Here is a 14,072-nt window from a genome sequence, read left to right on the forward strand (position 1 = left end):
CCATTATCCTCTCCGGCGCTCCATTAAGAAAACCTAATCTATCTCCACCCCTCTCCATTTTTCTCCAATTCGGTCCTCACTAATCCCTTCTTCATACCCTTCTTCATACTTGGCAGAAAAAAAACATAACAAAAAACCCGTTCATTCACCAATTGGCAATTCATTCAAGCACTAGTTTTGTTATAAAAATTATACATAGTAACATATAGAATTTATTCTACATAGTAACATACATAATTCTACATAGTAACATATGGTAACATATAGACTTTGTAATGCTTCACGGTAGTGAGAATGGAATTCTATAGAATTCTATATAGCAAATACTTAACAATACAGTTTTGTAATACTTGAAACAGCAAAGACTTAACAATATTTATTTGTTGAATACAGTTACATTATTAGTTTTGTAATGCTTCAGAATTTTTACTTGGAACACTTTTATAATGTTATGATACAATATACTAATTACTGAAAGTTCAATGTAGAATACTACTCCTTATGCTGCAAGATTCTTCTGTTCTCAAGCGATAAGAGGCAAAGACATTCAAAGTATTTAATGATTCAAGTATTACGAAAGTATTGCTCAGCTTGGGAATAATTCATAAATGGTTTGTCTTTTGTAATCTGTTACTGTATATAATTATCTACGTGCATTGTTATTTATGATCGTTATACTAAAAAGGATTAAGGCTACTCAAGGGTCATATATTTTTTTTTTGTCTCGATGTAGGCTATATACTCAGAAAAATACTATTGTAGGCTATGTATTTTGAAAAACAGTGCTAATGTAAACAAAAGGTGACCGGTTACCTGCTAAACCGGTCATCTTCATCTTCATCTTCATCTTCATCACCAACAGCAAAATCTGGCAGAATTCATGGCGGTTTATGGTGGTGCAAATCAAAAACACCTCAAAATTTGACCAAAACTCATCAAAATTTATAGTTAGCTGCGGTAGATAATTCTAAGCATAAACCCATTGATGGATATCACAAACACATAACCGAATATGAGAATGGGTCGATTTTAGTAACGACTGTTTGAAAAAAAAAATGCTCATAACTCGATTTTGTTGATGTTTTGGATCCAAAATCTTCACAAAATTTGTTTATCGCTGCTCAAGGATCGTGTTTCAATCAATTTTGAGGATCAATTTTATCAAATTTCACTTTGAAAAATTTTGTTCGTCGTGTTCTCTTAACAGCATGTTAACAAGTTAAGTATGTTTACATTAACACATTTTTTTTCAAAGTTTATGGCCTATAATAGTAATTTTTTTGGGTATATGTGATGGAATTCTTCACATAAACAAGTTACAAAACCCATTTTGAATATGTATGAATTCGTGTATGTTAAGCGGAAGCAATATAAAGTTTATGCATGCAAAGTCTTAACCTTTTAAAACAAGAATTCCATTAAAGATCTAGTCTTGAATAATACACTAAAATGTAAATAAAGACTAGTATGAAGTTGTACCTACTCCAAAAGGAGGTGAAGAACAATATGAAGATGATGATGTAGAAAAGCAAGTCTCTAACTTGAAACCTCAAGAGAATGATACCCCAAACTTGTGCACCAACACCTAGCTTTTGGTTAGGATTTATCTAGCACTTGAAATGAGCTTTTAAAAAATAAAATGAATCCTCCTTGACCTTCAAAAGGCCACGGCCAACAGCCCCAAAATGAGAGAGAATGCAGAATTTTTTTTAAGCTACTTGATGTGTAAATGCATGTGTGTCTTGGTCTTGCAAGTGTCTTGGTACATATGCTCCTTGAATGTGGAATCAACCACTCAAAAGCCTAGTCAAAGCATGCATACAACACTTCCAATGCCACTCACAAGTATTTAAATAAAATGGTTTTATTTTATAGAAAATAAATTTTATAAAATAAATTTTATAAAACTTCCATTTTATTTATTATGTGTACATCATTTATAAAACCTATTTTATAAAACAAATGTAACATAATTTATTAATTATTTAACCTATAAATAATTAAATCCATAATATATAAATTATTCCATAATTTATATATATGTACACATCAAGTAATATTTAAGAAAACCAATTTTCTTAAAGTTCAAGTGTCGCGTATTTGATCAATGAACCAATCGTTAAAATCAAATACGAATAAGGTGTCGGTAAGTTTGTTATTGGGTATGACCCGACTTGGATCAAAACATATTAGCCACGTTAATTTAATATGTCTCTCGGGCATACGAAATACCTTCAATCTCCCACTTGTACGAGAAACATAAGAAATTAATGCAAGTGATGGATACAGCCTAACACACCGTCCATCACCCCTAACATGTTATGACTTTGTGCCATTCAATAACATCATCCCTTTCGAGTTCCATCTCGAATATGATTTAGGTGAATCTTTCAATATATCCTTTCATCCTAGATGTCATGTCAAATCCAAGAGATACAGAGTGACCACTCTCTTATAGATTTAACTTTATCAGGCCTTAGACATCTGACTCTCAACGAATAAGAGGGACAAATTCCATCTTGACTACATACGTCCTAGATATACACTTTGTAATATACCTGAGTTCTTCCTTATGTACTACCATGTTTCAGAATAGCGAAGGAAAGAATCAAGGCACAGTACTTGGTGAATATCCGAACCCAATATGTATCTCAGGTCAGAGGATACAAATGATATTCGCCTTTACTCAAGATTACATGTGATCAACCACAAAGGCTCTATACAGTAATTCTTGAGAGCGGGTCTTCCAATATTTGTTTCCCACAAATATCTATGAACCTTGGTTGCAACCTTGCCCCACATTCAACCTATGAATGTATACCAATCCAAGTTCATAATAGTCTAAACCTCACACTTGTTCCCACAAATGTGATCGACTACGGAATTTCGAATAATAGTTTATTCATGGATAAAATATGCAAAATTGGAACATGACTCATAAATAAATTAATGCCATAATCATATTAATGAGTTTGAACTAATTCGTTCCGTTACAATACATAAAGTAGATCAATTCCAATCACTAGAATATCGAAGCCCTAATGCACAAACATGCCCCTCATGTTTTGGCCCATGTAAGAGTTTCGTGAGTGGATCCGCAACATTTTGATCTGTGTGAACTTTGTGAATACATATCTTTCCTTTTTCAACCTCATCCCTAATGTAGTTGAATCTCCGCTCAATGTGACGAGTCTTTTGATGAGCACGAGGTTCCTTGATTTGAGCAATCGCACCCTCGTTGTCACAAAAGATCTCAAGAGGGTCCTGAATGGAAGGGACCACTCCTAAGTCGTCGATGAATTTCTTCATCCATGCAGCTTCCTGTGCTGCCAATGAGGCGGCAATGTACTCCGACTCTGTAGTGGATAACGCAACAACTTCCTGTTTCGCACTCTTCCAAGAGACCGCACCACCATTTAACATGAATACATAACCGGATTGTGACCGAGAGTCATCTCGATCAGTTTGGAAACTCGCGTCCACGTAACCTTTTACAACGAGTTCCTCCTCACCAGACCCATATATTAGAAACATATCCTTAGTCCTTCTAAGGTATTTCAATATACATTTAACCGCAGTCCAATGATCATTTCCTGGGTTATTCTGATATCTACTTGTCAAGCTTAGAGCGCATGACACATCCGGTCTAGTACATATCATTGCATACATGATAGACCCAATAGCAGATGCGTATGGGACTTTCTTCATTCTCTCTTGTTCATCTTTCGTGGTAGGACACTGAGATGAACTGAGAAAGGTTCCCTTTTGAATAGGTACCAAACCTTTCTTAGAGTTTTCCATCTTGAACCTTTTCAAGACCTTATCAATGTATGTACTTTGGCTTAAACCTATCAATCTCTTGGATCTATTCCTATAGATTCCAATCCCCAATATGTATTGTGCTTCTCCAAGATCCTTAATGGAGAAGCAACCTTTTAACCAAGTTTTGACCTCTTGCATTGTGGTTATATCATTCCCAAATAATAATATGTCATCCACATATAGCACAAGGAATATCATGGAGCTCCCACTAGCCTTCTTGTATACACAAGCTTCATCACCATTTTTAATGAAGCCAAATTTCTTTGCCTCTTCATTAAAACGATGATTCCACATTCTCGATGCTTGCTTCAATCCGTAGATTGATTTCTTTAACTTGCATACCTTTTTAGGATTTTTCGGATCGACAAAACCTTCGGGCTGTACCATATAGACATCTTCCTCAAGATATCCATTTAGGAAAGCGGTTTTGACATCCATTTGCCAAATTTCGTAATCATAATGAGCAGCGATGGCAAATAATATCCTAATAGACTTTAGCATTGCCACAGGCGAGAAGGTTTCATCATAGTCAACCCCTTGAGTTTGAGTGAAACCCTTTGCTACAAGTCTAGCTTTGTATGTATCCAAGTTTCCATGTATGTCGGTTTTCATCTTGAAAATCCACTTGCAATCAACTAGCTTAGAGCTAGGAGGTTGCTCAACAAGTTCCCAAACTTGGTTTTCATACATGGATTGCATCTCGGCGTTCATGGCTTCCTGCCATTTATCTTTATCTATCCTTGATAAAGCATCTTTGTAGTTTGTCGGTTCATCCAAATCAACCGTATAGCAACCATCCACGAGAAACCCATATCTCTCGGGAGGATTACTAATCCTACTAGATCTTCGAACGTCTTGTGTACCTTGATCATCCACTTGATCATTTTCAACATCCTCATGTTGAGTGCTAGTGTCAACCAATTGTGTATCATCGGCTTGATCTTGTACCTCTACAAGATCTATTTTCCTTTCACCATCACCTTCCATAAGGAACTTGGTTTCAAGGAATTCCGCTTTCCGAGCTACAAATACCGTTTGCTCGGATGGATCATAGAAGTAATATCCCATGTCATCTTTGGGATATCCTATGAAGATACACTTTGTGGATCGAGCATGTAGCTTATTTGCTACATAACGCTTAGGATAAGCTTCACATCCCCATACTTTCAAGTATGAAAGAGAAGGAGGTTTTCCAAACCACATCTCATGAGGAGTTCGTTCCACTTTCTTGGTTGGGGCCATATTTAAAATACGAGCCGCGGAGCTTAGACAGTAACCCCAAAATGATAGAGGTAACGAGCTTCTAGCCATCATAGATCGAACCATATCCATTAGGGTTCGGTTCCTCCTTTCGGAAACTCCATTAAGTTGGGGTGTTCCGGGTGGAGTAAGTTGTGAGATAATCCCACAACTCCTAAGATGATCTTGGAAGGCATCGCTTAGGTATTCACCTCCTCTATCGGTACGAAGTACCTTGATTGTCCTATTGAGTTGATTTTGTACTTCGTTTTGATATTCTTTGAATGCTTCAAATGTTTCGTCCTTGTGTCTTAGTAAATAGACATATCCGAAACGACTAAAGTCATCAATGAAAGTAACAAAGTATTTTTCACCATTCCTAGTCATGGGTTTAAAGGGTCCACATACATCCGAATGTATTAATCCCAATAAATCTTTAGCCCTTTCATAAGTTCCTTTGAAAGGTGCTTTAGTCATCTTGCCTTGTAAACAAGATTCACATACATCAAACGAATCCATTTCATTTGATTTCAAAAGTCCATTCTTTTGAAGTGTATGCATTCGGTTCTTGTTTATGTGACCAAGGCGACAATGCCATAAATAGGAATCACTCAAATCCTTTTTGAGTTTCTTGGTGCTTGTATGGTATATTGAGCTACTAGATGATGCATCATCATGAACCAATTCATAAATTCCATTTGAAGGCGCAGCCTTGAAATAGAATATATCATCTTTAGAAAATTGGATATCATCATCAATAAAATTAACATTGAAACCACATTGTCTTAAGCGAGAAATAGAAATAATGTTTCGACATAAATCCGGTGCATACAAAACATTTTCTAAAATAAGCTCCAATCCACTTGGAAGCTTCAAAACAAATTCTCCTTGAGCTTTAACATGCACCTTTGCACCATTGCCCATATAGAGACTTGATGTTCCCGCTTTATGATCACTTCTTTTGAACCCCTGCAAAGAATTGCAAATATGAGTTCCACATCCCGTATCTAATACCCATGTATTAGAAGAAGTAATACTAAGCTCTATATATACCATGTATATATTACCTGAGGTTTGCCCTGCATCCCTCTTGTCCTTCAACTCTTTAAGGTAGACCGGACAGTTTCGCTTCCAATGACCCATCTCACCGCAACCGAAACATGGGTCTTCCTTGGGGTTTGCCTTCTCGGCTACCTTTTGCTTCTTTGCCTTGTTGATGGTTGGGGTAACCATCTTCCCCTTCCCTTTGCCTTGATGGGCGGGTCCTTTTCTCTTAGCCACCCTTGGCTTAGAGGTGTTACCTTTAGACCCACCTTGATCGATTGCTAACACGGGTAAAGTCCTTTTACCCATGCTAGTTTCCGCCGTCCTAAGCATACCATGAAGCTCACCTATGCTCTTATCCATCCCATTCATGTTGTAATTAATTACAAATTGATCAAACCTCTTTGATAGGGAGTTAAGGATAAGATCGGTGGCTAACTCATTAGATATGTTAAGGTTAAGACGGTTAGCACGATCGATAAGGCTTTTCATCTTAAGTACATAAGATGAAACCGATTGGGTATCGTCCATACGACAAGCATGAAGCGCCCGAACCGTTTCGAAACGCTCAACACGTGCTTGTTGGAGAAACATCTCCTTCAATTGTGTTATCATGTCGTATGCGCTATGATGCTCGAAATCCTTTTGGAGTTCGGGTATCATAGTCCCAAGCATTAAGCATGAGACTTGAAGGGAGTCGTGGCAATACTTATCGTAAGAGGCCATTGCCTCCACATCACTCTCATCCGGTTGATCGGGAATGGGGTCCTCAAGCACATACATTTTATCCTCTTGTTTGAGGACAATCCGAAGATTGCGGAACCAATCCATAAAGTTTGTATGGTTGAGTTTGTCTTTCTAGAGGAGAGATCGTAACGATAGGTTGTTGAAGTTAAGTGGTGCGTTGTTCATGTTGTTGTTGTTATTAGTGGCCATCTACAAAATTCAACAAAGTTCTTTTAAGTATTGATTTCAAATTTAATAGACAATACCCTTTAATTTGTTTTATTAAATGTTAGAATCCAACGGTAAATCAAATTTCGGTTAGGTGACCTTTATCCCGTCATTTGATTTAGCTAGGTAGTCATAATGACAATTGCAATCCTTTTGCAACTTCTAAGTTATGGGATCATGCAATCCTTTTGCATGGCATATTAATCCCATCAACGCCTATTTGTTCCTCATGCTTCGGTGACCCTAAGTTCATGATTCCCAAATCAAGTCGTCCTACTTGTGTAGACATGTAGACATAACATACAAGTGGTTAGGTGACCTTTATCCCACATGTATGCGAAGTGTACCTTATTCATATTAGTTCACTCATGACGGTTAGGTGACCTTTATCCCATCAAGAGATTCCTAATATGTCTAAGTGTTTCCACAAAAGGATGGCGTTTAACTTGTTTACCTTGTTTTAGTTAAAGGGATTTTAGGTTTTCTACATTCTAGTTTAGAAAACAAAATGCTATATACCAACATGCATTTGGTGTGTAGTATGTTTATGAAAAACCCATTTTCATGTACCTTTTAGTAACCAATTACTAGTTTTAACCATTTCATTGCTTTTAAATAAACCATTTTATCTAAGTCTAATAACCAATTATTAGTGTCATTTTGTTATGTTTTATTATAACCATTTTATAATGTATTATGCAAGTGTTATCATGTGATGATTTTGTAGCAACCAAACATACAAACATACACAAACATGCATAACAAAGTGTTCACAATCAAGAGCCATTTTGGTAGACATTTGTTTAGCCAATAAACAAATGTCACCTAAGGGGTTAAACCAAAGTAAGAGATTTTTACCAAAATCTCCCACTAAATCTTGTAACTTCATAAGCTCCATCTTGTAATCTTCTTCATGAATCTTCACTTTCATTTTACAAAATCATATCCTAATACAATTTTTCTAGAAAATGAAATAACAACCTATTCTATTTTACAAACCAAAATAGAACAAATTACATACAAAATTACAAGATTAAATACAACTTTTACAAACCAAAAATTACAAAATTATTACAACCATATGAATGAATATTACAACCATGAATAACAACCAAATCATTCAAACATTCAACCACATGGTCTAGGCTCGATTGTGAACAAAAACATAACATCAAACATGGCCAAACTTGAAGTCCAAACCCACTTTTGGAACTCCAAAATTCGGCCCTCCCATCAAACCCACCAAAACTCAAGATTTTTACATTCTACTTTCATGCATGTTGGTAGATTGTAAAGAAAGTGAGTTTACTAGCCAAAAACAAGAAGCATATTAACAAGACTTTGGCTCTAGATACCATTGATGGAATTCTTCACATAAACAAGTTACAAAACCCATTTTGAATATGTATGAATTCGTGTATGTTAAGCGGAAGCAATATAAAGTTTATGCATGCAAAGTCTTAACCTTTTAAAACAAGAATTCCATTAAAGATCTAGTCTTGAATAATACACTAAAATGTAAATAAAGACTAGTATGAAGTTGTACCTACTCCAAAAGGAGGTGAAGAACAATATGAAGATGATGATGTAGAAAAGCAAGTCTCTAACTTGAAACCTCAAGAGAATGATACCCCAAACTTGTGCACCAACACCTAGCTTTTGGTTAGGATTTATCTAGCACTTGAAATGAGCTTTTAAAAAATAAAATGAATCCTCCTTGACCTTCAAAAGGCCACGGCCAACAGCCCCAAAATGAGAGAGAATGCAGAATTTTTTTTAAGCTACTTGATGTGTAAATGCATGTGTGTCTTGGTCTTGCAAGTGTCTTGGTACATATGCTCCTTGAATGTGGAATCAACCACTCAAAAGCCTAGTCAAAGCATGCATACAACACTTCCAATGCCACTCACAAGTATTTAAATAAAATGGTTTTATTTTATAGAAAATAAATTTTATAAAATAAATTTTATAAAACTTCCATTTTATTTATTATGTGTACATCATTTATAAAACCTATTTTATAAAACAAATGTAACATAATTTATTAATTATTTAACCTATAAATAATTAAATCCATAATATATAAATTATTCCATAATTTATATATATGTACACATCAAGTAATATTTAAGAAAACCAATTTTCTTAAAGTTCAAGTGTCGCGTATTTGATCAATGAACCAATCGTTAAAATCAAATACGAATAAGGTGTCGGTAAGTTTGTTATTGGGTATGACCCGACTTGGATCAAAACATATTAGCCACGTTAATTTAATATGTCTCTCGGGTATACGAAATACCTTCAATATGACCTACATCGAGACAAAAAAAAGTATATGACCCTTGAGTAACCTTAACCTACTGGAAAAATGATACATGTGATTTGGTTGTTTGTTACGTTCTTATATGTGCTTAAGCTGGGGTGAATAGGGTTGCACAGTTACTAGCAAAACAAGCTTATATTATGACTTAAGACCGGAATTCAACATCTGTAGAATTGGCAATTTTACATCATATCCTTAGCTATTTTTGTGGCTCACAGATGCAAGATATTTTTCATATTGTATTTGTTCTTTTATGTTTCCTTTGTGGAACTTAACTATATATTACCGGGAGTTATGAGTCTTTTGTAGGTTAAATTGATACATCGGTTACTATGTAGAATTTTTATAAGAAGTTGCACCAGTTTTACTAAGTCTTTGCTATAGTCATATTTCAAGTAATTCGTGAATAAGTAGCAAGTTATTTCAGTGATACAAATATAAGTAAAATAAATATCTCTCTAACTTATTGGACTATAAATGTATGCAGGGTATATTCTAGTGACAAAGAAGCTGGGAGCACTGGGTGTGTTGTGGGTGAGCTGAATGAAGCCACGAGTAACTTCCATAAAACGAATCTCATGGGAAGTGGAACACAGTGTGAAAGTTAGTTTTAGTAAAGAAGAAATTACTATTTGATCATTCATTTTAATCGAACAATTAGATTTAAATTCGATCAAGTTGGTTGGTTGTTGTTTTGCAGATCAAAATATCTACAAGTTTGTTCAAATGATGGGAAACCTTAATCGAATAGGCTATGCTATTTGGGTAACGGGTCGGGAAAATCTATTTACATAATAATCTGATGCTTAATAACAACCACTTGTGACTCAGTACACATTTAATAATATGACTCAGATTTGAACGTTAACCGATTTGTATTAGTATATGTCAAATAAATGTTCATGAATGTTGATGTTGGTTTAGCTGTGACTAAGTAACATGTGTATAGTTTGTGTATTTGGTGCAGAAATGCAGTCAAGAAGAAGGATGTGATCAAGAGAGTCGCCAAGGCCAACGTCTAAGTAGTTCTTTTGGTGTTAGGTATTTTTCTTTTAAACCTTGTGATAAATAGTTATGGAAATGAGTGTTTTTGTAATGTATATTGAGTTAGGTTTTCTGTATATATTCGTTCAATGTACCCAGATCAATAATACGAGAAGTATAAGGTGCGAATGATTGTGTTGGTGGCGAAAGCCCTGAAAAATCCGTCAATGGTTGGGTGATGCAAGATGGAACACTATGACATGATCATTATAGTCGTGATCATCCTGGGATGATTCAGGTAAATTGTCAACTTAAAACATCTTGAAATGTTGATTTTCAGAAAAAGTAATATGGGTACAACACAATTTTTTAGTGAAACCAGACCCATGGACACAACGCTCAATATGAGAATTAACTTATAATGTTAATGGATATGTTTATCTAGGAACCGGAGGTGCCTTTGAAGTTGAATGCAAGAAGTTTCTTTTTAACGGATCCACGACTCAGTAGTATTAAGCTCTGCTACATCCAATTCTCACAACGATTTGATGGCATTTATACTAATGATGTGTACGCCAATCTAAACATCGTGTTCTTTGATGTAAGTTTCAATAACTACCGGTTTCAATGTAGCGATTTCAGTGCAATTTTGAATGAGAGGGTTAATTCGGGTATGTTTTGTTGTTCGAATGGGTAAAGAAAGTTCAGCTAAAAATAAATTGGCTTTAACGGGTTGAATTATGTCAACAATGTATCTTCTACTCTTTTAACCTTTGAAATAACTTTTTCGTTATGTATATATACAGATTAGGTTCCATGGGAGGTGGTCAAACTCATGTATGTAGATGTTAACAACTTAACATACCTTTATTATATATATAGTCTAAATATTACCCTCTAATCTAAAAGAGTAAGTATTTTTCTTGCGTTAGTTAGCCTCGAGTTCATTTACCTATTTGACTCTATGACTATTTATGTAACATCCCAACCCATATGCAATCGAAATATGCAAAATAAAAAAAAATATTGTACAGCATAGTGGCGCGGCACGCCACTTACCTGCGCGGCGCGCCAAACTGGCATGTCCAACTTTTCCTTTTTTGTGAAAAAGATCGCCCACTTCCCGACATATTTAGACGAAACGCTTTTAACAACATATTCCAATATGTAAAACTAACACGATTCAAACATAAAATAAGTTTTACAAAGCGGGCCCACATCGGCCAGAATTACGAGTTTAATACATAACGAGAGTTTCGACCACAAAAAGTTTAAATACCAAACGACCCTACGAGCATGGTGTTTGGGGTTAAACTACCCAAGCCTCGGTCAAACTCCAAAGCTAAATCTCCAAAAGCGTCCCCTAACACAACGGGATCTCTACACCAAACAAACGCCTTTACCTTTGTCCATACCTGAGCCTATAAAAAGGTAAACAACGAGAGGGTAAGCAAAGCTTAGTGAATGCAATAATTACACATATATATATAACTCATCTATTTGCAATCGCATTCACCAAATACCTCATACGAACTTGTAACTCAATTAGCATGTCATCGTACTCAAAACACTTAACAAGTCGTACATTAACACAAAACCGCATTAGCATATACTCAACACAATGTATATATATAAACAATATGCTAAATAATCGACAATCTCAATATGGTTAAACATAAATGCTATGGTGCTACCTGCTCGTGGTTCACACCATACGCAATTGAGTCATACTCTTTTATAGTGCTATCGGCTCGTGGTTCACACTCGATGCTACCGGCTCGTGGTTCACATCTTATTTTATAGTGCTATCGGCTCGTGGTTCACACTCGATGCTACCGGCTCGTGGTTCACATCTTATTTTATAGTGCTACCGGCTCGTGGTTCACACTCGATGCTACCGGCTCGTGGTTCACATCTTATCGCACACATGTTATGGCACTACCGGCTCGATGGTTCATACCATAACACCCACAAATAAACGCGTCATATACACATACGTATAATTACTCCACTCACCTCAAAATCTCTTGTGAAAGATAATCAAGCTCGGAAACATTCAATGTAACGTACCTATTACATTATACATAATATCAATCACAAACTCAAGTTGGTCAACCAACTAAAACTCCATCCTAGTGTCATCTTGACCCATGGTGCAATCTCGACCCAATTGCACCCTTAACCCTAATATTTGGGTTAACATCCCCGAAACCCTAATCGTTAGCCAAGTTAGGTTTAAAACACATTTCAACGCAAGGTTTATGCATTACACACCAACATTAACGAACTTAGGTCCATTTTGACCCATTTGACCAAATTAAGGTCAACACACCCATTTCGGGTCCTCCACTAACCCACATAATGCCCATTTACTTATCTCTAGGTGTGCTAGTAATTGACTAACTAATTTAAGCTCATAAACATCAATTAATACCTTGAAAAACTCTAGTTAGTCATCTTTGAGCCTACATGACCCGAATTTACCCAAAACACCCAATTCACTAACAAATGGGTTTTAAGTTCATCACTTACCCCAAACCCTAACCCTTAATCAAAATAAACAAGGAAAACAAAGTTAGAACATACCACCACACTCAAAACGTAGCTAGGAAGTAGATGAACAACTTTAGAACTTGAGCTTAAGCAAGATTCCTTCTTTTTCTTCCCCAAAATGAGTTTCCCTCACTAGAATATCACTCTCTCTCTCTCTCTAGAAATTAAATGGAGGTGATAAGGGTTGTTGAAGATGGAGTAAATGAAGCTCCAAGACTGAATCTAGGCCTTAAATTCGGGCCCCCATGTGTAATTATCAAAAAGCCCTCAAAATATCTAATTTAAAAAGAAGGGAATCTGTCACAGACCAACGGCGCGGCGCGCCAAAGGTCTGCGCGGCGCGCCAAAGGTCTACGCGGCGCGCCACTCCCCCAGATCAGATTCTTTTTCATTTTAAAAAGTACAACGAAAACCCCCACTTCAAGCATCTTATTTACGCTTATGTACACAATAATTATTTGGGTCTTACAACTCTCCCCCACTTGAATCGGAGCGCGTCCTCGCGATCCAAGCTGCATGACAAGAAGGAAGATAAACTAACACGAATTCTTCGGGCTCCCACGTAAACTCGGAACCTTTACTCCAAAGCCATTGAACTTTAAAAGTCATCACTTCTTTATTTATGATAATGCTAAAAACGAACATATATTTCATAGCATTATCCCTCAAGAAAGACAAGTTTTTAGTTGCAATTGTTCTATTTACAAGTGATATTCCTTTAAATAATAAAATGTGAAGACAAAAGACAGATTCGACGATTTGAAGACGCAAACGACCAAAAAGCTAAAAAGTACAAAGTACAATCAAAGTGGTTCAAATTATTGATGAGAAACGTCTCAAAATTACAAGAGTACAAGACGCAAAACACAAAGTAGAAGATATTAAATAGTACGCAAGGACGTTCGAAAATCCGGAACCGGGACCAAAGTCAACTCTCAACGCGCGACGCAACGGACTAAAAATTACAAGTCAACTATGCACATGAATATAATATAATATATAATTAATTCTTAAAATTATATATATATATATATATATATATATATATATATATATATATATATATATATATATATATATATATATTATATATTAAAACCGTCGGCAAACAAGAAAACAAAGTTATGTGAGCTGTCCCTAGACTCCATGCGAT

The 14,072-nt window shown here is 35.8% G+C and overlaps 1 long non-coding RNA gene across 1 annotated transcript; it reads left to right on the forward strand.

The window, feature by feature from the left end:
• Positions 1–9,652: 9,652 nt before the first annotated feature.
• LOC139876269 (uncharacterized) lies at positions 9,653–11,093 on the forward strand. The gene is made up of 4 exons (XR_011768001.1): positions 9,653–9,784; positions 9,870–10,423; positions 10,526–10,664; positions 10,812–11,093. It is a non-coding gene; the product is annotated as an uncharacterized lncRNA (long non-coding RNA).
• The last annotated feature ends 2,979 nt before the right edge of the window (positions 11,094–14,072 follow it).

Source organism: Rutidosis leptorrhynchoides, chromosome 11 (assembly GCF_046630445.1).
Source record: "Rutidosis leptorrhynchoides isolate AG116_Rl617_1_P2 chromosome 11, CSIRO_AGI_Rlap_v1, whole genome shotgun sequence".
NCBI lineage: Eukaryota > Viridiplantae > Streptophyta > Magnoliopsida > Asterales > Asteraceae > Rutidosis > Rutidosis leptorrhynchoides.